Raw genomic sequence first — 21,925 nt, 5'->3', positions numbered from 1 at the left:
CTCTCACACAAAGCAATTTTCCTCATGGGATTTGGAGTCTCTACTACGTGAAATCTCTAATAATCGGTATGAAATCATAATTTTACAAAGCATTACTGAGCTAATTCCAAGGACTGTAAAAAGTAATCCAAATCTTTTCTGGGCCTTCTTCCATATCTGAATCATAGTAAATGTAAGAATATTTACCGACGACTCCATATTTCCCATATAGTGAGCCTTCTTCCTCCCTCCCAAAGGTTGAGGTTTATCTTCTTTTCACAGAGATTTTGATCTAGCACATAGTAATTCTGGCAAGAAAGCTGGTGTTTAGAAAGATATTCAGTTTATTATAGACTGTGAAAATCAAAACAGAACTAAAGTAGACCTAAGAAAAGAAAATAAAAGCAGCATTCTACATGAAGAATTGGGTTTGGACTCTGTCTGAATGGAATTTGTTATTTAGTTAATAATACTTCTCATAATTAGGAGAAAATATGTAGTTGCTAGATTAACAACAAGCAAGAATTACCTTTAAAAAAACACTCACAAAAAGAATGAAGACAGGTATTTAAGCTTATTTGCATATTCTAATTAACATTAAGAAAATCATCTCTGAAAGACCTGAAATAATTTAATAGCCTGGTACTCGGTTTATGGAAACACAAAGTGGAGTTTTTTTAATTAAGTTGTTACATAAGATTCCTGCAGTCTCTGCTGGAATTGGGCTGCTGGCTCAGCATAGTTCTGGAGCTTTGGTCACAGAAGGATCTGTTCAAGTTTCAGAGAAACTGGAGTGTTCACCGGTGACCTTGATGCAGAGTGATAACTAGCAGTCTTAGCACCCAGGGTAAACTTTATTAAGCATGCCCTCAAATCAGTTGTTTGAGAGAGAGAGATACCTCATCAATACATCCCTGAGGATATAAGGTAAATGAAGGCTACAAAATACAAGACTCCCAAGACTGGAGTTAACTAGCACAGCTTGTTAACCAAGCACAGTCCTTTTCAGTACTGGTGAAGGAATGTGAGTGCTTTTAGTGCCCTCAGAAATTTAGAGCCCTGAGAAAAGTCTCAGTCACCCTGCCCTCAATGTGGACCTGCTATAATACAAGGGAAGGGCATTTCCCACAATTGAACTGAAAAGTAGATCACTGATTACAGTTAAGCAGGGAGTTCCACTTCCCTGAGTCTATAAGATGCAAAACGTCCTCATAAAAGTGAGACAAGTGTCAACTTTTGGGAGGGAGGAAGAAGGCTAAATATTCTTACATTTACTATGATTCAGATATGGAATAAGGCCCAAAAAAGGTTTGGATTTTATTTTTTTTAAACAATCCTTGGAATTAGCTCCATTACCAAGTTTATTCATTTTAAACAAATGTTTTATTAAGTGCTTGCTCTGAGCAAATTATTTCTGCCAGGTAATAGTAGTAGCTAGCATTTGCATAATACATTAAGAGGCAAAGATACTCTCCATTCAACATTTTATTTGAAGTTTTCTATAATCCTATGAAGTAGATACTACTGATAATAGCATCCCCATTTCACAGATAAGGAAAGTTATATTAAAACACCCTTTCATGTACAGATTGGACTAGGCCATCATCAATGCCCCTTCCAACTCTTAAATTTTGTTATTTTTTCAGTGAACTCAACACTTTTGTTAACTAAAAAACTAACGTTCTAAAAGAATGAAATGCCTCCAAAATAAAGATTATAACTGATTTTTTTAAGTTGCATAGTCTTTTAAAATCATTTTTGTCCCCATTTTTTGCACTTTCCAGTTATCTAAAAACTGGTCTCAGTCACATACACCCCCGCCATTGCCATGGTTCTGGTCACACGACTGAAAGGGCTCATAGCTAATATCTGAATGAAAGTCTATCCCGGGCTCAGCATGCTTTCCATTGCCCCCTGCCTTTGGAAAGATGTTTGGCACAGCATCGAAACAACCTAAGCGATGCTCTGATTGACCCCTAGGTACTTACAGGGCTATATTAACATCTTCCAGCACAGCTATAACATCAGGAAGGCATACTTTCATTTCCTAGATGAGTGCAGGGATCCAAAATTAAGTCAACTATCAACATTAGGTGTCAATATTAAGAGGAGAGATTTTCTTCGGTATCGACCACAAAGTGCTGTCTGTCTCAACTAGTACTCACTTAAGGGATAATAAATGGGATGAAGAGAAGATGTAACAGACAGCAATCAATGCAAGAGGGTCTATAGAACACATTAATCAATGCAACTTAAAGTCACAGGTCGTTAACCGTATAGGTAACAGAAAAGTATAAGAGATGGGAAGAACACAGGATTTGGAAATGAAAGCAAGAGCTGGGAGCCAGCGTGGCCGCTCACTCAGTGACCTTTTACAATCCTTTTCTCTTTTCTGGGCACCAGTTCCCTTATATGCAAAGTGAGAATCTTAGTTTCGGCTGCATGGATGTTGATCAGTTAGGGAATGTCAGAACACATTGTGACATTTGAATGTAACGGAATATTTTTGTTCCACAAGAGATGACAAAAAAAATTCAGAGAAATCTGGAAAACTTTGTATGAACAGATGCAAAATGAAACAGGCAGAATTAGGGCAATGAATGGTTAAAACGACTTTGAAAGTCTTCATAGATCTAATTTATATGTATTAAATATTATATATGTTTTATATAATATGTTACATTATATATTCCCATATAGATTATAAAGTAATTAATAATTAATTATAATTACACTGGCCAATTGTGGCTTCAAATTTGTCAAGTATGCTCCTTGCCTCTTACCAGAAGAATGGTAGAAGACTGTTGGTAACAGAAGAAAAGGGGGACTAAGCATTTATACACTATCTATACTGTGCAAAGTTCTTTACAGACCTTATCTCATTTGATATTCCTCTTAGCCCTAGGAGAGAGGTATTAACTATTTTCCAGATAAAGAAACGGAGATTACTGCCCAGAGTCACACAGCTAGGAACTCAAATCTTCCTGACTCCAGGCGCAGCGCTCTGTATCTCTGAAGTCTCAGAGAGTTACATGGGTCACTAAAAAGTTAAATGACTTCCTAGAGTCATTTAAACAGCACTTGAACAAAGGTCCCCCTAACTCCAAGGCTCGTCTTCTATTCCCTATGATATGCTGTCACTCAAAACACCAGATAAACTTGAGTTATTATTTACTAACAATAAAAGCATTATTATTTGATGACCAAATTCATTCATTTCTTTGCTTGTTCATTGAACAAATACTTAATGACCTCCTTTGTTGGAAAATCTTCAATACTAAGTATTAAGGGACACTCCAAACTGATTAATAAATGACCCTAGCCCCCAGAGAGCTTTCAGTTAAGTCAAGAATTAAAAGACCAAGCACTTCCTCCATCCCTCAGCCCGTAGTATTTCTCCCCAACCAACTTTTTTTTGAAAAAAATACATGAGAACATACATCAAAGCAAAAAAGGAAAGTAAACACTAGCCAATTTCCGGAGTCTTCAATGTCCACCCTCTATAGATTCAGTTTTTAGACCAGGCACATAATAAGTGGTCAATAAATTCTTGTTGAATGATTTATTGAGTAAATGAGGTCTAGATATACAGTATAGCCATCCATCATAGACTCCTTAGTGAATTATTCTGTTTTTCAGATAGAGAATATGCATGAAGAGTCCACAGTAGTCTAGCTTGACAGCCTGGAAGTAAGAGTACTTGCATTCAAAACCTAATTCTCTTCTTTCCTAGCTGTGCAGTGTCAGGGAAGTGATTAACTTTCGATTAGATTTAATTTCCTTATATATGAAACAAAGGGATTAGATCCCCTTTTTCAGCTTTTAATATGATCTTAGTATTTTGAATCAGCAAAAAAGGCTGGTTTATTTAGAACTAAAGAGACGCCCCATCATTAGTAACATACCCCAGGAAGATCAGAGACAAAAATGTACCAGGCTATTCATAACATAAAGTAGATATCTCTATTGGGGGATGGCTAAACCAACTGTGGACAATGGAATGGTTTTATTCCATCTGAAAAAATGAAAATGAATTCAGAAAAATGAAACCCCTTTGGAAGTTGTATAAACTCATGCTGAAGGAAGTAAACTGAGTTAAGATAGCGTTATATATGACTAGAATCATGTCAATGACAAGAACACTAAATGAAGCCCAACCACGAGGAACTATATAATGAGCTGTCTTGGCCACAGAGGAAAGAAAATGCTTTTTTTCTTTCCATAGAGAGGTAGGTGATGACAGGAATGTATATATCATCATTCATACTCAGAATCATAATTTTTTGTTCTTCTGTGCTACAATACAAGGCTTACTAGTTTGAGAGGAGAGGAGGAAGTAAATCTCTCCGAAAAGGACAATGATTTAAACACAAAAAGCATCCATAAAATGTGGGGGCCTGGACCTTGCCCAAACTTCTTGGGACAGCATCACACCTCATGCAAGTGCTGCTTTCTGGATAACTGAGATGAGGGATAAGGGAAGTGTCTTGAAGAGACAGAGTAGCCATTCCATCACTACTCATGGCTGACTAACCACAGTGGTTGGGAAGAGCCCTTTGTGTGTTGACTACATAACCAGAACTGTAGAGACTTCCAAAAGGGCAAAAGGCAGCTTTGGCCATCTCTTACCTGCACGTGGACAGTGACTGCTCTATAATGCAGATGAGGCCTTCTTCCCCTCAGATATCATAAAGCCCCTGACACATGAGCCTCTGTCCTTGTCCTTGTCCATCTTTTTCCATTCTTGGGTCAGAGAGCGCTTTCATATTTGGCCAGAACAGTAAACCAAAGGAAGCCCCAACTCAGGATTCAGGCCAGATTTTGTGCCAGCCTAACACTAATGCCTCAAAGTGGAGATCTGCAAAATGATGTTTGGAACTCCATGACACAGCAGCCATGGCACATATATACGTGATTTTGGCAGGATCAGTATTTTATAAGAACTAAGTTATTATGAATTTAGTTTCTACCATATTACCCTTGCCACCAAGAAACCAATATATATCTTCTTTTGTTTGTTTTTGTTTTGCTGAGGCAATTGGAATTAAGTGACTTGCCCAGGGTCACACAGCTAGGAAGTATTAAGTGTCCGCAGCCAGATTTGAACTCAGGTCCTCCTGATTCCAGGGCTGGTGCTCTATCCACTGTGCCACCTATATATATAATATATATATATATATATATATATATATATATATATATATATATGTATATATATATATATATATATGTATATGTGTATATGTATATATGTATGTATGTGTGTATATGTGTGTGTATATATGTATATATGTGTGTATGTGTGTATATGTGTGTATATATGTATATATATGTGTATATGTGTATATATACATATATGTATACATGTGTGTATGTACATATGTACACACACACATATATATATGTCAGGAAAACCTAAGTTTAAATCCAACTTCAGACACTTACTAGCTGGATCACACTTACACAAGTCCTTTACCTTCTGCTTGCCTAAGTTCTCTCATCTGTAAAATGGGGATAATAACAGCACCAAACTCCCAGAGTTGTTCTGAGGTACAAATGAGTTAATAATTGTTAAGTGCTTAGAGAACAGTAGGCAGTATAGAAATATTAGCTATTATTATTGTTATCATCATCATCATATATGGAAGGTTATGCTTTTGAGATTCTTGGTATACATTTTTCTCTTTGTAAAAATAAATTAAATTCTATAAATTAATTAATTAAATAGATAAATAAATAAATAAATGGTGCTGAGATAATGGAGGGAAACAGCTAAGGAAGGCTGGAGTCTATGGAAGGAGGAAAACATAGGCTCCCATAAATCCCTCAGGATGCCTCAGAACCAGAGAATGAAACCAATTTAAAGTTTTCAAAATAAATTAAAAGTTTTGATTTAAAAATAAAAATTTAAATAAATCTAAAAACCTCTAAAGGTTTTCTAATGTTGACATGAAATGTTAGCACTGTTAATAAGGCCTTTTGAAGACTATTGACTATACAACTAAAAGAAACAAGTTAAAACATCCACAAATATTGTGGACAGGTAAACTCTCAACCTCACAAAACACCAATAATTTGTGGTAGAAACCATGTCTCCCGGGCAATGGAGTGTCAATTAATAGAGACACTATTATCAAGACTTATTTTGACAGAGCTTTAATGTTAACAAATGCTTTCTCACAGAAATTCTGTGACAGAGCCAGTACAAAGATTATTTCTTCCATTTTACAAATAAAGAAACTAAGAGGCAAGTGAGTTAGTAAGAGGGAAATTTAAGCCAGATGTCTTGATTTCGGTTGTCTTAACACTATATTTTGTTATCTTTTCCAATCAATGCAGGCAAGAAATTCAGTTGAAAGATTCTACAAATTTTATCTTCAAAATATATTGAACAATCCTTGGATATAAAAAGAGGCAGGAAAAAGAAAAGGTCAGTAGAGACGGCCATTAAATAAGCCTAATATTGGAACATGTCTTTCAGTATGCTATCAGCCACTTCTGACAATGGTCTGACAAACCTATGGATCTGAAACTCTGTTTAACACTGCAGGATATACAAGAGATAATTAATCCAGGCTCACAAGGGCCTTACAACTAATCTGTCAATAAATATTTACTAAGCATATATTGTGTGTCAGTAATTATTCCAGGTTGTGGAGACACAACTACACAAGTGAAATAGTTTGTGCCCTCCAGTGGCTTAGTTCCATGGTAAGAAAGACAAAAGTAATGTACAAGAAACAATTCAATACAATGCAATAGGGATATATTAGCACTTACTATGTGCCAGTTGTTGTACCAAGCAAAATTAAAAGTAGTTCCTACACTGGAAACTTTCCCAGTCAAACAACTACACCTTCATTTTGGTAATATATAACAATCATGATGTGGGTGATTGCTGTTGGTTAACTTTTATAATTATCTCTTCTATTTAATTACTTAATAAGATAATACACTTGGATAAACTTAACCAGAAAAGAAAAGGCTTGTATACTTTTGTTCAATTATTCATGGACTTTGATGTTATTGTTCCTGTTTACTTTTCATTTTTTCCCCTGAGGCAATTGGGGTTAAGTGACTTGCCCAGGGTCACACAAGTAGAAAGTATTGTGATAGAATACTACTGTGATATAAGAAATGTTGAGTTGGTTGATTTAGAAAAACATGGAAACACTTAGATCTGTGAAGAAAGATGCTAGCTATCGCCAGAAAAAGAACAGACAAATAGAAAATGTATAGTAAGGTCTCTCTCTATATATGTATATATATATATATATATATATATATATATATATATATATATGTGTGTGTGTGTGTGTGTGTGTGTGTGTGTGTGTGTATATTATGTATATGTATGTATGTGTATGTTTATGAATATGTATACACATGAATTTGTATTCATGTTTGATTATAGCCTTGATGGGGAAAAACAGGAAGGAGGGGAGAAAAACAAAATAAAATAAAAAGTACACAGTACAGAGCCAAAGCAGAACAAAAGGAAGCTCAGAAAATCTGAGTAGCATTGAAAATATCATATAGCACTTATTACATAGGTTTTCTTGAAGTGGGAATTCATTGTTTTATATTGAATCCTTTTGTATGTTCTGCTGTATTCTTAGAAAAGCTTTTTTTCCTCCTCTTATTTTGTATTTAAATTAATATATATATATATATGCCTTCAGCCAAGTCCCTAAGAAGGAATAATTTAGACTAGAGGAAGAGGGATGAAAAAGAGGAAGAGGAGGAGGAGAGCACATCAGCCTTGGACTTTTTCTTGACCCCTTTCCTCCATACCTATTGGCTGGAGAAAGATCTCATGAACTCAAGAAAACCAGAGGATTTGGACTTTTTCTTTGGTATCAGCATCTATTGGCAGTGTCTGCATTGAGAGCTAAGAGCAATCTAGATACATTGAGGAAAGTCAGGTTCAAGGTTAGTTATAAAAGTAGGTAGAAATGGTGTCCATAATGGGAATATTTGAGGAGTCAGCAAAAGGACTTCCAGAGGTTATGAGTTACCACCTTTTCCACATGTGCTTTAACTTAAAATAACATTTTCTTTGTCTCTTCTATGCAGACTTTTGAGGGGTTGTTTTACCCCAACTATACCACTAAAGTAAATGCCCATTTTTAAAAGCTAATTTCACCTGGAGGAGTAATTAATATCTACTGATAATCATAGGAGTGGGGAAAGCACAGAAATTGGGGCTTGTGAACAATAGCATTATTAATAGAAGTTCTTAACCTGGGGTCCATGAACTTATTTTTGGATTTTTATAACTGCATTTCAATATAATTGCTTTCCTTTATAATTCTCTTTATTTTATGCATTTAAAAACATCAATCTGAGAAGGAATAGGCTTTACCAGAATATGAAAGGAGTCTACTACACAAAAGTGGTTTGAGAACCACTGTACTCAGACACGTTTCCCAAATCCCTTAGGGCTACCTTCAGAGACCTGAGGGATGTCATGATATTCACTCTCTGGAACGTGACCTGTTCTGTAGAGCTATTTGGGTTTGTAAGAGTAAGTCTAGAACAGTTGCTCCACTAATAATAAGAGTAGAGTCTGAAATTAAATATATAAAGATGGGCAGGGGAAACAAAAGGATTTGCCAATATATTGTTATTATATATATATAATATATATAAAATAAAATACATAAAATATATATATTGTTATTATATATATATAATATATATAAGTTATTTGCCAATAACACCATGTTTTAATTAGGATATCTGGAAAAATAGCAAAGAAATAAAGACCACTAATAGTTCTGATAAAGCTGAAGGATTTAAAAAAAATGACAAACCTCCAGAAATCAACAATATATCTATGTAAATTTAAATATATCTAATCAAATTCTCCCATTTTACTGATGAGAAAACTGAGACCTAGAGATTTTAACTGATTTGATCAAAATCATAAATCTATTAAATGCAAGCACTAATCCTCCACCCCCCCCAAAAAAAAAAAAAAAAAAAAAAAAAAAAAAAAAAAAAAAAACTTTGCCTTCAAAGAGATTACATTATGTTAGACCGAGGTATTAGATGAGATTTTGAGAGTTTATTCAGTTACAGGTATTCATACAAGCCAGATAACTTGGAAGCATTATGGGCCTAGGTAGGACTCAGAAGGTAGAAGTGCCACTTAGGGTTCTCTCATTGATCCTGGGGAGGACACAATAATAGTACCTATTATTAATATGGTGCTTTAAAGGCAAGATACTATAGATTTAGATCTATTGAAATTAATCATATCTATCTCTCTATAAATAGATACATACATTTAATGAGATGATATATAGAAGTAGAGGTACCTATATCTATTATGAACCAGAACTTGAAACAAGGTGCTAAGTGATTATGTACTTAGTACTTATTAGAGTTGACACCTTTAAGAGAGCATATATGAGAAGGAGCTCCCACAAGCCCACAGGAACCCAGAAGCCCACTTTGGAGGTGGGGTCAAGATTCATTTCAACTTCCACCTTTGTGCTGGCTGGAGACATTCAGAGACAGCTCTCGGAACCATTGAGAGAGAAAGGACTCTAAGAAAGCTAACCGGGCCTAGGAAAAGAGACAAGACTTTGAAGGAAAAAATAAAGGATTTGGACTTTAACTGCTGGCTGCATTTGGGATTATTGAAACTGAACTGAAACTAAGGCCCTCCAAGAAACCTACTCCCAGAGAACATAATAATTTAGAGAAGAACATTACCTATATCTGCATACATGTATGTATATGTGTTTGTATATATGTATACATATATAATCTCATTGACTTTAATTATCACAACCTTGGGATATTTCTATTCCCATGTGGAAATAGGAAAACATCAGGAGAGGTAAAATGACTTGCCAAGGATCACACAACTAGCAAATGTTTGAGGGAGGAATCCAAGTTGGAAGTTCCTGACTCAGAATCCAGGACACTGTATTCTAATTTACCATCCTCCTCATAACTTTACTGGAACTCAGTCACCTCATCTCCACATAAGGGGATTAAGCTAATTTAAAGAATCTTAGCACCTCTGAGCCAGAAGAGACCAAAGAGCTAAATTCCCTTCCATTTCTAAAATCCTCTGCTCCTTAGCCTATATTTCAGCCATGTCAGGGAAGAAGTCTACAGCCTCCTGAGTAATATTACATTTTTGAGCTTTCAAATTTAGAGCTTAAAAAAAGCCATTACAAGCAACAAATAATGGAGCGCAGCTTTCTTGAATCTCCTCAAAAGAGAACTGAGCCAGCATTCGCCTATTTTTGATCCCAGGATAAATGATTTTGTGGAAAAATATACTGAGAGGGAAAAAAAGATGACTCTGCCCAGAAAATCTAACAGATATTTTTCCTCATGTGTCTCCTTCATCTTGCGATGATTTTCTAATCAATTGCTATAAAATTATTTTGGATGACGTGTGTCTATAAGAGTGTTATTTCTTCCTGCCCTTGGGGTTCTTTCTGCCAATAGATTTTGGATTACAAATGTATCTTTGAAAATAGAAAATCGTGAAGAAAATGCATGTTGGGTTGTGGGGCTTGGTTTTGTCAGAGTAGCGTTTTTCAGACTGACTCAGCAGCTCTGGGTCCAAGGCAGCTGTTATAGGGAAAATGCCCTGATTGACTCTATAGGGAGAAAAAAAAATGAATAGAAGAGGGAGGCAGGACAGGGGAAGCATTGTGATATATAGAAGCAGCCCGAATCTGAAATCAGAGGTCCTAGGTTCAAATTCCCACAGCGTCTCTTGCTCCCTATGTGAATTGATCTGTCTGGACCTCAGTTTTCTCATCTGTAAATGGTAGGGTTGTACTAGACATGCATTTGGTGAGGATGAGACAACCATCATGCTCTATTAATATCCTCTCAAAGTCTCTTGGGTAGATTCTCTCTGGTGATTTGATGGGAGATTGTGAACAAGATGGACAGACAAGGCTATATCCAAACTCTTGGAGGGAAGACCCTCATCACAGAGGTGCCCAATTCAGGGGGGCTTTTGACTAATAGCTGACACGCCCTTCTTTACACTTATGGGCTGGTTTGTTTTTTTTAAGCACTCTCCACACATAATCTTGTTTCAGTCTCCTCATGAGCCCATAAGGCAATTACAGCAGACATTATCATTCCCCATTTTGTGGATGAGAAAATTAAGACTCAGAAATATGAAGTGATTTGCCTACCATGACACAGCAAGGAAGTATGGGAGACCGAATTTGAATCAGGTCTCACTTGGCTCCAAATACATAACATTCTTTCTGTAATACCTAGAAGGTGGTTGTTAAATGTTTAACAACCCAACTCTGAGGAAAACAGATATATCAGGACCCACTTTTAAGTTTAATCTGCATTACTCACATTTTCTCCATCACTTTCTTAAGTCTGAACAATCCATGAAATAATAAAACAAGCCCCAGTTGGTAGCATTTTTTGCTGATTTCCCAGGTTTAAATGCTCACACTGAAAATTTGGGCTCTCACAAACCAGTTGGAGTTTGCTCTAGCACACCCCTGAACAATAGTGAGTCTCTCCTTGAACCGGAGAATGTTAAAAAAATGATAGTAATGTAATAGCAACACAATCTGACAAAGAAATGATAAGTAAATATACACCTATAAGCGTGATTTTATTTTTCTGTATATATATATATATATATATATATATATATATATATATATATATATATATACACAGACACATATATCATGTACATGTACATGTACACGCACGCATAAATGGAGGAGAAAAAAGTAAATAAGAGGGTTTTTAATTGATCCAGGCTAGGCTTGGAATCAGAAAGCATGGATTGAAGCTGAATCTGAAGGATGGTTTAGCAGATAGAAAACTGGCTTTGAAGATTTGGGTTCAAGTTTCATCCCTACAGCTCCCTGGCTGGGTTACATTCGGGGCAAGTTTCTAAGAGCTAAGAAGCAGAAAATGTGCAGACTTGTTTTGGTAGAGGGGTCTTTCTCATGTCAATAAGATCCCAGGTCTAGTCCCCTTCCCTCTATGGCACAGAGCAGCAACGTGATGACTGACCTAGAACCTCTCAGGACCCCAGAGTCCCCATAAGAGCATAAGTTAGGGACAAGTCACTGAACTACACTGGGGAAAGAGGTTTCCGTGAGAGGCTTTCCCTACACCAATGGCATCAAACCCAGGCTTAGACCACCACCTATAAACACATACAGGTGTGTGCATGTATTCATGTATGTGTATAGATGAATACACAGTGTACATACATGTACTCTAAATACACACATACATATGATATAATATATAATAAACATATATACATATACATGTAATTACATATATACCTATAATGTGCATTTATAGTATGTCTGCATATGTATTACATGTGTGTATGTGTGTACATAGACATATGGAATTAGATATAAGGTAGCTAGATATTTAATAGAGTGCCCATCCTGAAGAAGACTTGAGTTCAAATCCAGATTCAGATGTTTATTAGCTATATAACCCAGGTAAGTCATTTAACTTCTTTCTGCCTCAGTTTCCTTATCTGAAAAGTGGGAATAATGATATCTGCATCACTTATCTGACTGGATTGTTGCATGATTCAAATGAGCTTTAAAGAGTTGAATAAATGTCAGTTATCATCATCATCTAAGTCATGTATTTGATAGAGTGTTGGAGCTAGAGTCAAGAAGTTTTTGTTGTCATGGAGCTGTTTCACTCTGAATATTGCCATTGCCTTCTCCAACTCATTTTCCAGATGAGGAAACAGAGTGAAGTGACTTGCCCAGGTTCACACAGCAAGGAAGTTTATGAGACTGTATTTGAACTCACGTTCTCAACACCAAGGTCAATCCTCTAACCATCTTGTTTCCCTGGCCAGCTGTGTGATTTGTTAGGTGAGTCACTTAACTTCTCTTTGCCTCAGTTTCCCCTTCTGTAAATGAAGATAATAAAACACCTACCTACTGTGAGAATTAAACAAGATAGCAAGTGTAAAGAGCTCAGCACAGTTCCTGACACATAGTGAACATTATATAAATTCTATCATCATCATTATTATTATTGTCTATGTTTCTCTTTATCTTTTCTACAAACATAAGAGAGGAATTATGGATTAGAGTCCCAGCCTTCAATTGTAAGTTAAAGAACATTTTAGATCCTATAACATTTCTAGATCACAGATCTAGAATAGGAAGAAAACCTGAAAGTCCTCAACCTCTTCATTTCACAGAGACAGAAACCGAGGCCCAGAGCAGACAATAACTTGGCCAGAGCCACAAAGCTGCAATTTTTCAGAATCTTAGAAATTATACAGCACAGAAAACTGAACCTGATTGGGCATCTCTGGGTTCTAAATCCAGTTCTTCCTCAGCCCAAGCTACTTCTTTTTCCCCATGCATCCCTGTTGCACCAAAGGAAACGTTGAATTAATCTTTTCAACTCAGGAGGAAGAGTCATCCGAAGGTTCCTAATAGAACTGTCTTGCAGAAAACACAGAGTCTGCCTTCCCACACATAATGGACACATTGAGACATTGATAGAGCTGTGTCCTATGTGACAGCCCCAGCTCGTGGCTTAAAGCAGATGATATCATAAGTGGAATCATTCCATTATAAGAAGACAGATAGCTACCCTTACAGCATGCTGCTGTGCCCCCAAACACAAGGCCACATTTCCCTCTATGAGGACCAAATGAAACAATGGATGTAAGGCACTCTGCCAGACTTTAAAATGCTGGATAAATATTTGCTGTTATTCTAGGCATTTAGCTGTTACAGTAAAGAGCATGCTGGATTCGAGGTCAGAGAAACGAGTTCAACTCTTGCCTTAGCGTAATAGCTGAATGATCCTAGACAGATCTTCTCCTCCTTAAGTATCTCCTTTATAAAATGGAAATAATAAATAACAGCTCCTACCTTGTAAGGCTGTTGTGATGATCAAGTGAGATAATATATACAAATGCCTTTAAAAACCCCTTCAATAAATGCCAGCTATTGTGATTACTAATGTTGTTATTGTTAATTTGCTGCCATCCATAGAAATTACCATTGATCCTAGGAGAACAGCAATCATAAAGTTAAATCTTAAGATGATTTTTATCATAGATAAAATTAAGCTGGTTTTATCATTTTTTAAAATACAGATTTCTAAGGTAGTGGGATTTTTTCAAATATCATTGACAAGCTTGAAAACATGTCTAACTTGGTACTAATGTATTATCTGTTACCATTTATCCTCTTTTTCATTGTCTACAGTTTTACTTGATCGTAATTATTTGTGCTCTTCTAGGAATAAATGGAGACCTCGCAAATGAAAATTCCCCTAATGATCTGGACAAGTTCCTACATTGAAAAGCAGCAGGCAAAAAAGGAAAAAAAGAAAAAGAAAGAACAAAAAGCCAATATGTTAATTGTAGACTATTTTAATGTGCACGATCCGTTAATTAAACAGTAAATTAAAAACAAGCTAAACATGTGATTTCATTATTGTGGAGCTCCTATTTGCCAATGCAAATTACCAACTAGTCTACCATTTAGGGAGTTGCCTGGGTCCGAGAGTCAAAAAGCTCATTTTTGTTCAATTGATATGTATTTATTCCATAAGATCATGGAATTTTACATTTAGAATTGGGATGGACCTTCAAAGTCATTCTCATTTTGCAGATGGGGAAATTGAAACCCAGAAAGGTTAAATGATAATAATAGCAATTATTATAATAAATAATTATTGTAATGATATGGTCGTTGTATAATATATAATTATAATAGTATAAATAATAACAAAAGGCTAATATTTATATAGTACTCTGAGACTTAGAAAATACTGTATAAATGTTCTTTCATTTTATGCCATACCATCCTGTAAGGTATATGCTATTATCATCTCCATTTTACAGTTGAGGAAACTGAGGCAGACAAGAGTTAAGAGATCCAAGTCCAGGATCATATAACTAGTAAGCTTCTGAATTTGAATTCTGGTCTTCCTAACTCCAGATCCAGCACCACCTACCTCTAAGATTATTAGCCAGCTAGTAAATATCGGTCACAGAATTCTAATTCAGGTCTTCCAGATTCTCAACTCTATCTAATCCTCTCAAAAATAGACGCTTCCAATCCCACCCCTGTATCCAAGGCGATCAGGGTCTCACGCCTCGCCTCCTATCAATAAATCACATTCAATAAAGAGGGGCTGATTCACTGCAAGCATAAATGTCTTTTTCTCCATCACTCCTTTCAGTGGGCATTTCTGCCTTAGTGTTTCTCCCGCATACACAAACACACATGCTGTAATCATAACCATAAACTAAATGACTCCATACTGCACATAGATGGCTGGGAGAAAATACTCCAGCTAATTGATAATGACATCATGCTGGTGTGTGCATTACAGTGTAAATGAGGCTTCTAGACTCATTTATGGATCTTTTATTCAAAGTTCATTCCTGATTCCTTTTATTTGGATGGTTTTGAAGATTCGTCTTCAGTCCGTGAAATAACTTATCCCTGCTGATTTGCCCCCTTTGAAATTGGAACACAAGTGCCAGTTTTTAACTGGATTTTTAAGCAGATGCTGACCAGGATTGAAACCAAAATAAAACGTTACCATGAAAACCACATTATTGAAAAGAATACAAGGGGAAAACTGATTCATGATTCTGCCCGTACCAGCACACAGTGTAACTCATAATACTACTAATAATAATCGAGTTGTATTTTGTATTAAAATGTATTGGTGCTTATGATGGGGGGAGGGATGCATCGTCTGTGAGCATGAAATAGTGCTGGAGCTTCCATCTTTCTAAAGTAGGTTAACATTCATCACAGATGCATGTGTAAAATTAGCTGATTTCCCAGGGTCAAATGGAGGGTCTGCAAGAAAAATGCAGATCTCTGGATTTCTGATGAAATGAACAATGAGGGAAGCTTGCTGTCTTGAGAAGGGGAAAAGTAAGGGGGAGAGGGAGGAAAATCTGGAATTTAAAGTCCTACAAAAATGAACGTTGAAAGCTATTTTTACATGTATTTGGAAAATATAATACAATTAAAATTTTTAAAAATAATTGAATCCATGACAAAAAGAAAAGAAAAAGAACTAGGAAATGAAAAAGATGAACGTCTGATCTCATAGACCTACATTTGGTTGGCTCTGGAGGAAGTCCCATCAAAGAGTGCCTCAATTTTTTTCTATTCTAAGAACTTCTAGTTCCTCAAGTTCTAACAATGACCACACTGAGGGGTCAGCATAAGAATGGCTCCTTTGCTTTTCACAATTTTTCATGTTGAAGAAAAATAGTCTTAACGTCTTAAATTCATTCATATTCACAGGAATAAGAACTTGATATTGGTCTATACCTTTATGTGTGGTTTTTACATTCTCTTCAATAATGTGTGTCCTTATTGATTTGTCTTACCCACAAAATTTGGGCTTCGCTTTTAAGTAGAAATGGACTTGCCTCACCCCCTTTTGAGACAATTTAGCCCATTCCCACAAAAGCCACCTTGGGTTCTAGAAGGAGCTTCTGGACTTAGTCTGAGGACTTGCTTGAATCGCCCATTACCCACTGGACAAATCATTTAAGTTCTCAAGGACTGAGCTTTTCCTATTTAAATGAGGTTCTACCTTTGAGCCCTTTCCAACTTCTTGGTTGCTCATATGTGACATGGAGAAGTTAGAATAATGGCCTCTGAGCTCCCTTCCAAGTTCAAACCTAGACTCCTGTGATCCTGCCTGAATGAATTTGGACAAGCCTGTTTAGCTCCGGGCCTCAGTTTCTGTATTTGTAGAATGTAAGTGGAGTATATTTATTTGTAGATTGGATTGGATGTCCTCTGAGGTTTCTTCCAGCTCTAAACCCATGCTCTTGCAATTCTGAGATTTATGATCCTATGATTTACACCAAAATGAACTCCAGGCCATCATGAAGTGGAGTAAGGGGACAAGTTCATTAGCCCTGATCAATCAGAGAGGTGTCAGAAATGGTCCTGGAAATGATGGAAACACTGAGAGGAGTGCGTTAAGGGATGATCTCATGCAGTGATCTCACAAGAGCCATTTGTCAGCCTCCCATTCCCTTGGCAGGGAAACCAGGTGCTGGGGGCTGAGAGGCTTCCTCTGCAGTCTGAGCTATCAAGTAACAGAAGGCATCTTCCTGCTTTGTCTTACCATTCACCATTTAGGTGGTTCCTTGGACAGTCACCATGCAGTTGGTGGGTATTATTGCTTAAATTGTCCTTATTGTAAAAGAACAGTGTAAGAGGCTCTAAGCAGCTCATCCAAAGACCCCCTTCCCAAATGAGTCTGCATTTTCCATTGACTCTCTGTGAAGACCCTGGATCAAGCACAAAGCGCATTCAGAGGAACCCCAATCCTATCATTTGTTCCCCTAATAGACAAGTTGAGGAAGATATAAATGTTGGCTGGGAGAAATCGGGTACATACAACACACCTGTGGGTGACAATATGCCAGGCCCAGGGGGAAGGGGAGAGGACTCTGGGAAGTTTGTGGGAGAATTAGAAGTAACACTCTCTCCTTTGTCATTCACTATGAACTTGCAATGGTAGATTACTTTTTATCTGAAAGGAATCATGGGCATCTATGATAATAACCAAGTAGGAAAAGACATGAGAAGCCAAGTCATCCTATCCTCAGCAGACTGAGAATCCTCTCTGCTTCATTCCTGGCAAATGGTCCTCAAACCATCACTAGAATCTGTGCAGAGAGGGTGAACCCCCACCTCCTGAAAAGGCAGATGGGATGTTATGTGCACAGTGATAGCTTATGTCCCCTGCTTTCATCAACAAAAAGTAGTAGCATTTGTGTTAAGACTTGGGATTTAGATATAATAAATCATTTAAGAGATGATCTTTTTTTTTTTCATTCAAAACTCAAAACAGGTTTATCAAACTTGAGAAAGTGATGACGTTTGAGTTTACTCTTTTGTTCCCCAAAAGCTTTTGATGTCCTGGGGTCAAAGTATCATAATGAGAGAATTAAAAAATGGAAAGTGTTTAAATTTTTAAAAATAGCTATTTTAATTAATGAAATTAAACATTTCCTTCACTCAAAGCTGTCCTTTTACAGAGATAAAACTGGAATCAAAATAATTTGGCCAAAGACAACAGACAATCCAGTTGGGTTTTTACCTTAGACCTCTTTCTATTTAGGATCTTTACTGAAAGCAATTAAATAAACAAATTACTTGATTAGTAGTACAAAAGTTGAGATAGGTGCTGGATTTGCTTATATACTTATGCACGCAGACTTGCATGTACATAATATATATCACGGGTAGCATGCACATTTCTTCAGTGATTTATGCATAGATCTCTGACCACATAAGGAATATTCTGGTGTGCATTAGCTTGAAAATATATTATAGTCAGAACTAGGTATATTTTCACCTGGGGAAAACAGTAATTGGGATGAGGGATGGGCAGTGGGTAGCAGTGATGCAGAGGGCAGAGACGTCAGGAGAGGGAGCGATGGTACTCTCATCCCCATGGTGGTTGAGGGAGAAAAAAAGAGTCCATATCAGAGCTTTGTAGGGAGAAGGGTAGGAGGGCAGTGGTGGCAGGGCTTGGTTGTATACAAAGTAAAAAATGAAATATCCCTGAATCTGAAGTCAGAGCGTCTAAGTTGGAAGAGCTGCTCTGCCATTGACTGGGTGACCTTGAGCAAGCAAACTCACTGAAAGTCTTTGGGTTTCAGATCCAATATGTGGAGGTGAGTAGCGGACCAGTCCCAATTCTGTGATCCTTAAGAAACTATCCACATGAGATGCTATTCCCCTTCCCTGTCCCCGGATCAGGGTTTTCATGATTCCCTTCTTGGATTTAACGATGAGTTTATCCCTGAACTGATCCTCTTCCCTCATTTCCAGAATGGTCGCCCTGAACCTGAATGTTTTCACAATGCATCCCTATTGAATTGAGTTTAGAATAGCATAAAAGCCAGCCTCTTAGTGAAATACTTTAGAACACACATAGAATTGATGGATTTTCTGAGTTCATTTCCATGCTTTTATGAGAGATATAAATGTCTTTATGATTTTTTTTTCGTCTAGACTTATGATTTCATCTGTGTAGGATACTGCTAGTGAGGAAACCTCTTCTAATCAGTTCCTGAACTGCTCTGTAACTAAAATCTTAAAAAATTGTCTGGGACACAGAGATTTAATGCTTGTCCAAGCCTATGTCAGAGGACAAACTTGGATTCTGGCCTTTCCAAGGCCATGTGTCCACCATTAAACCACACTGCCTTGCTGGACTTAGGAAATAAGTAATTTACTCTAGGATTCCCAAATAATGCAAATCTGTAAAAAATTATATGTGACCTCATCAGTCTTGGAGATTGTCAATCTAGGGTCTCCCTCCACTAATCCAGATTGCAACCTACTGTGACTTAAAAATTAGAAAAGGTGGATAGTACAAAGGAATCAGCACTGATTTTGGAGGGAGAGGACTTGAGTTCGAATCCTCTCTTAGTCACACCCATGATGTATATTATATAAATGCAAGTCTGTGTGCATAAGTACATAAGCAAATCCAGCACCTATCTCAATTTTTGTACTACTAATCAAGCAATTTGTTTATTTAACTGCTTAGTAACGAAGTTGGTATGACAAGGCATTTCCTTGGGAGTTCGAGTTTCCTCATCCATAAAATGAGGAGATTGAATTTAATGTCTCTAAGGTCCCTTCCAGCTCTTCACCTCTGATCTCAGGGAGTTATTTAAGGAATACAAACTGCAGTGATTTATCCAAGGTCATTAAGCTAGTGACTGCTAGATGCCAGCTTTCCAAGCAACTCTTCCTGATAACCATAGCCAGAATTCCACCAATTGTATAATCTGCCTCTACACACAACACAAACACATGTACACATGTGCACGTATATTTCCATATATCGATTCAAAAATATAAAGAGAAGTGGATATAACAGAAAGAGAGCACTCTTTCCTTAAAATGGAGAGAAACCTGGGCTTAAATCTTGCCTCTGGAACCAAAAATAGATTCTATGATATCCTAAACTGTCTCTAGCTGTGACCTGAGCTGATGGTCTACCAGCCCTGATGCTAAACTTTGTTGCAGGAGGCAAGACCCTTAACCTCTCTGATCCTGTTTATTTCTCCATAAAATGAGGATCCTAATGCACAGAGGGCTTTCCTTGAAGGGCTATTGTAACTGCGATGGGATGTCATGCATGTAAAGCACTTCACAATCTCTACGATGCTGCATAAACCCCTATTGTTTTTGTAGGGGTTACATTAAGCACCTGTAACATACCTAAGAAAACTTAAGGACGGGAATCTGTGGCGATAGTTTCTTTGTTGTCATTTTTATTATTGTTCTTGTTGCCATTGGTTCTACTGTTTTTCAAGTTTAATTTGAGTCAATGGTGGCAAAAAACCCAAAAAATTGAGGCAAACGAGCTTTATGGAGAATTGTTGTTTCCAGGTTGAAGAAAGTAAAAGTTTCCATGACCTCCATCTTGATCAAGGCTACTTCTGGAGCCTCACCTTCAGTACTCAAGGTCACAATAAAGGAAGGGCATTGATGAAATGGAAAGAGTCCCAAGGAGGTCAGCCAATGTGATGAAGAATTGTGAATTGATGGCTCATCAGGAGCAGAAGGAGGTAATGGGGGGGGGGGGGAACGTATGAAAGAAAGAGAAGATTTGACAGGAATAATAAAATTTTCTTCAAATGTTTGAAGAAAGATTAATCCTAGAGGGCAAAAATGGCAGGGAGGGGAGAGAAGGTACAGAGAAGCAAATTTAGGTGACATTTCAGGAAAATACTTGTTAACCATTCAAGCCGTTCCCCTAATTGGAGTGGGTTTACCTTCATTAGACATTTTCAAGCTAAATATGAATTACTGCTCATCAAATATATTGTACATTCAGATAAGATATGATTTGGCCAAGACAGCCATTAATGTCCTTTCCAACTCTGAAATCCTATGATTCTGGGAAAACCGTGCTTAAATCTCATTCCTTATTTTTCCCCCATTCATAAAACATATTTCTTCATTCATTATTTATTTGACTTATTTCACATGTGTTCATTGCCCAAGGACCTCTGGACATGTGCACAAAATATAAATACAAAACTCAAACTAAATCTAGTTGTGAAAATTCCTGTGGAATTAGAATGGAATTACCAAGTTAATGGAGCAGTGTAATGAAGGCAGACTTAATAAATATGGCGTGGCGTTAATGGGGACTGTAAGAAGAAATGTCAATAGATATTGGCGATTTGCTAGGCCAAGGCCTGACATTTGTTATGTTTATCCTCATGTTGTCAAGAATTAATTATTTTTATAGCCCGGTATTGCTGAGTGTTTTGGAGCCAGAGTGATAAGCCACATGGAAAGAGGAGATTTCAAAAACCCTTCTTTCCAGGATTCGAGTTATCTGAGCTGTTAAAAATAACACTAATTAAAGCTCTCCAGAAGTCTATCCAAACTCAACCCCCAATAGTAACAAACAGACCCGAAAACATGTCCTTAAAGTGCAGTGGGACTTGGAGTGAGTGTTAAGCACTCAAAGAATGTCTTCCAACCATTCTACATGGCTGTTTCACAGAATACTGATAGATGTCAACGTGTGTGTGTGTGTGTGTGTGTGTGTGTGTGTGTGTTCTATTCTCCTAGGAGGAAAGTAGTTAAACCCTTTGGAGCTTACCCTCCTCATTCCAACTCCCCCACATACAGGCAAGTGTCTAATCCTTTTGGAAAAAGTATGGCTCTTAAGTCTTCCGTGAAAGTCTTTATAAACATCTGCTAGCACAGCATGGCTTGTATTTTAGCCTCAGAATTCAAGAACAAAAGAGCTCCCCAGACTGATTACAGAATATATATAAGCCTTGTACACTAATGGACCTTGCCAAACTCTATCCATTAGCCAACAAGAACAAAGAAAGGAATCGGGGAACAGCAATAGATGGTCTAGTTGGCTGTGTGTGATA

General features: G+C 37.0%; 1 long non-coding RNA gene across 1 annotated transcript in view; it reads left to right on the top strand.

Annotated features, from left to right (window-relative positions):
• LOC141553814 (uncharacterized) overlaps positions 1-14,423 on the top strand; it is a 30,368-nt gene extending 15,945 nt beyond the window's left edge. The window contains exons 2-3 of the long non-coding RNA XR_012485655.1: positions 6,319-6,409; positions 14,248-14,423. This is a non-coding gene — a long non-coding RNA (uncharacterized LOC141553814). The remainder of the gene's footprint in view (positions 1-6,318; positions 6,410-14,247) is intronic.
• The last annotated feature ends 7,502 nt before the right edge of the window (positions 14,424-21,925 follow it).

The sequence above is a fragment of the Sminthopsis crassicaudata genome, chromosome 2 (assembly GCF_048593235.1).
Source record: "Sminthopsis crassicaudata isolate SCR6 chromosome 2, ASM4859323v1, whole genome shotgun sequence".
In the NCBI taxonomy this organism is placed as follows: Eukaryota; Metazoa; Chordata; class Mammalia; order Dasyuromorphia; family Dasyuridae; genus Sminthopsis; species Sminthopsis crassicaudata.
Note: the sequence above shows the minus strand (reverse complement) of the source record. Positions and strands in the feature narration are given on the sequence as shown.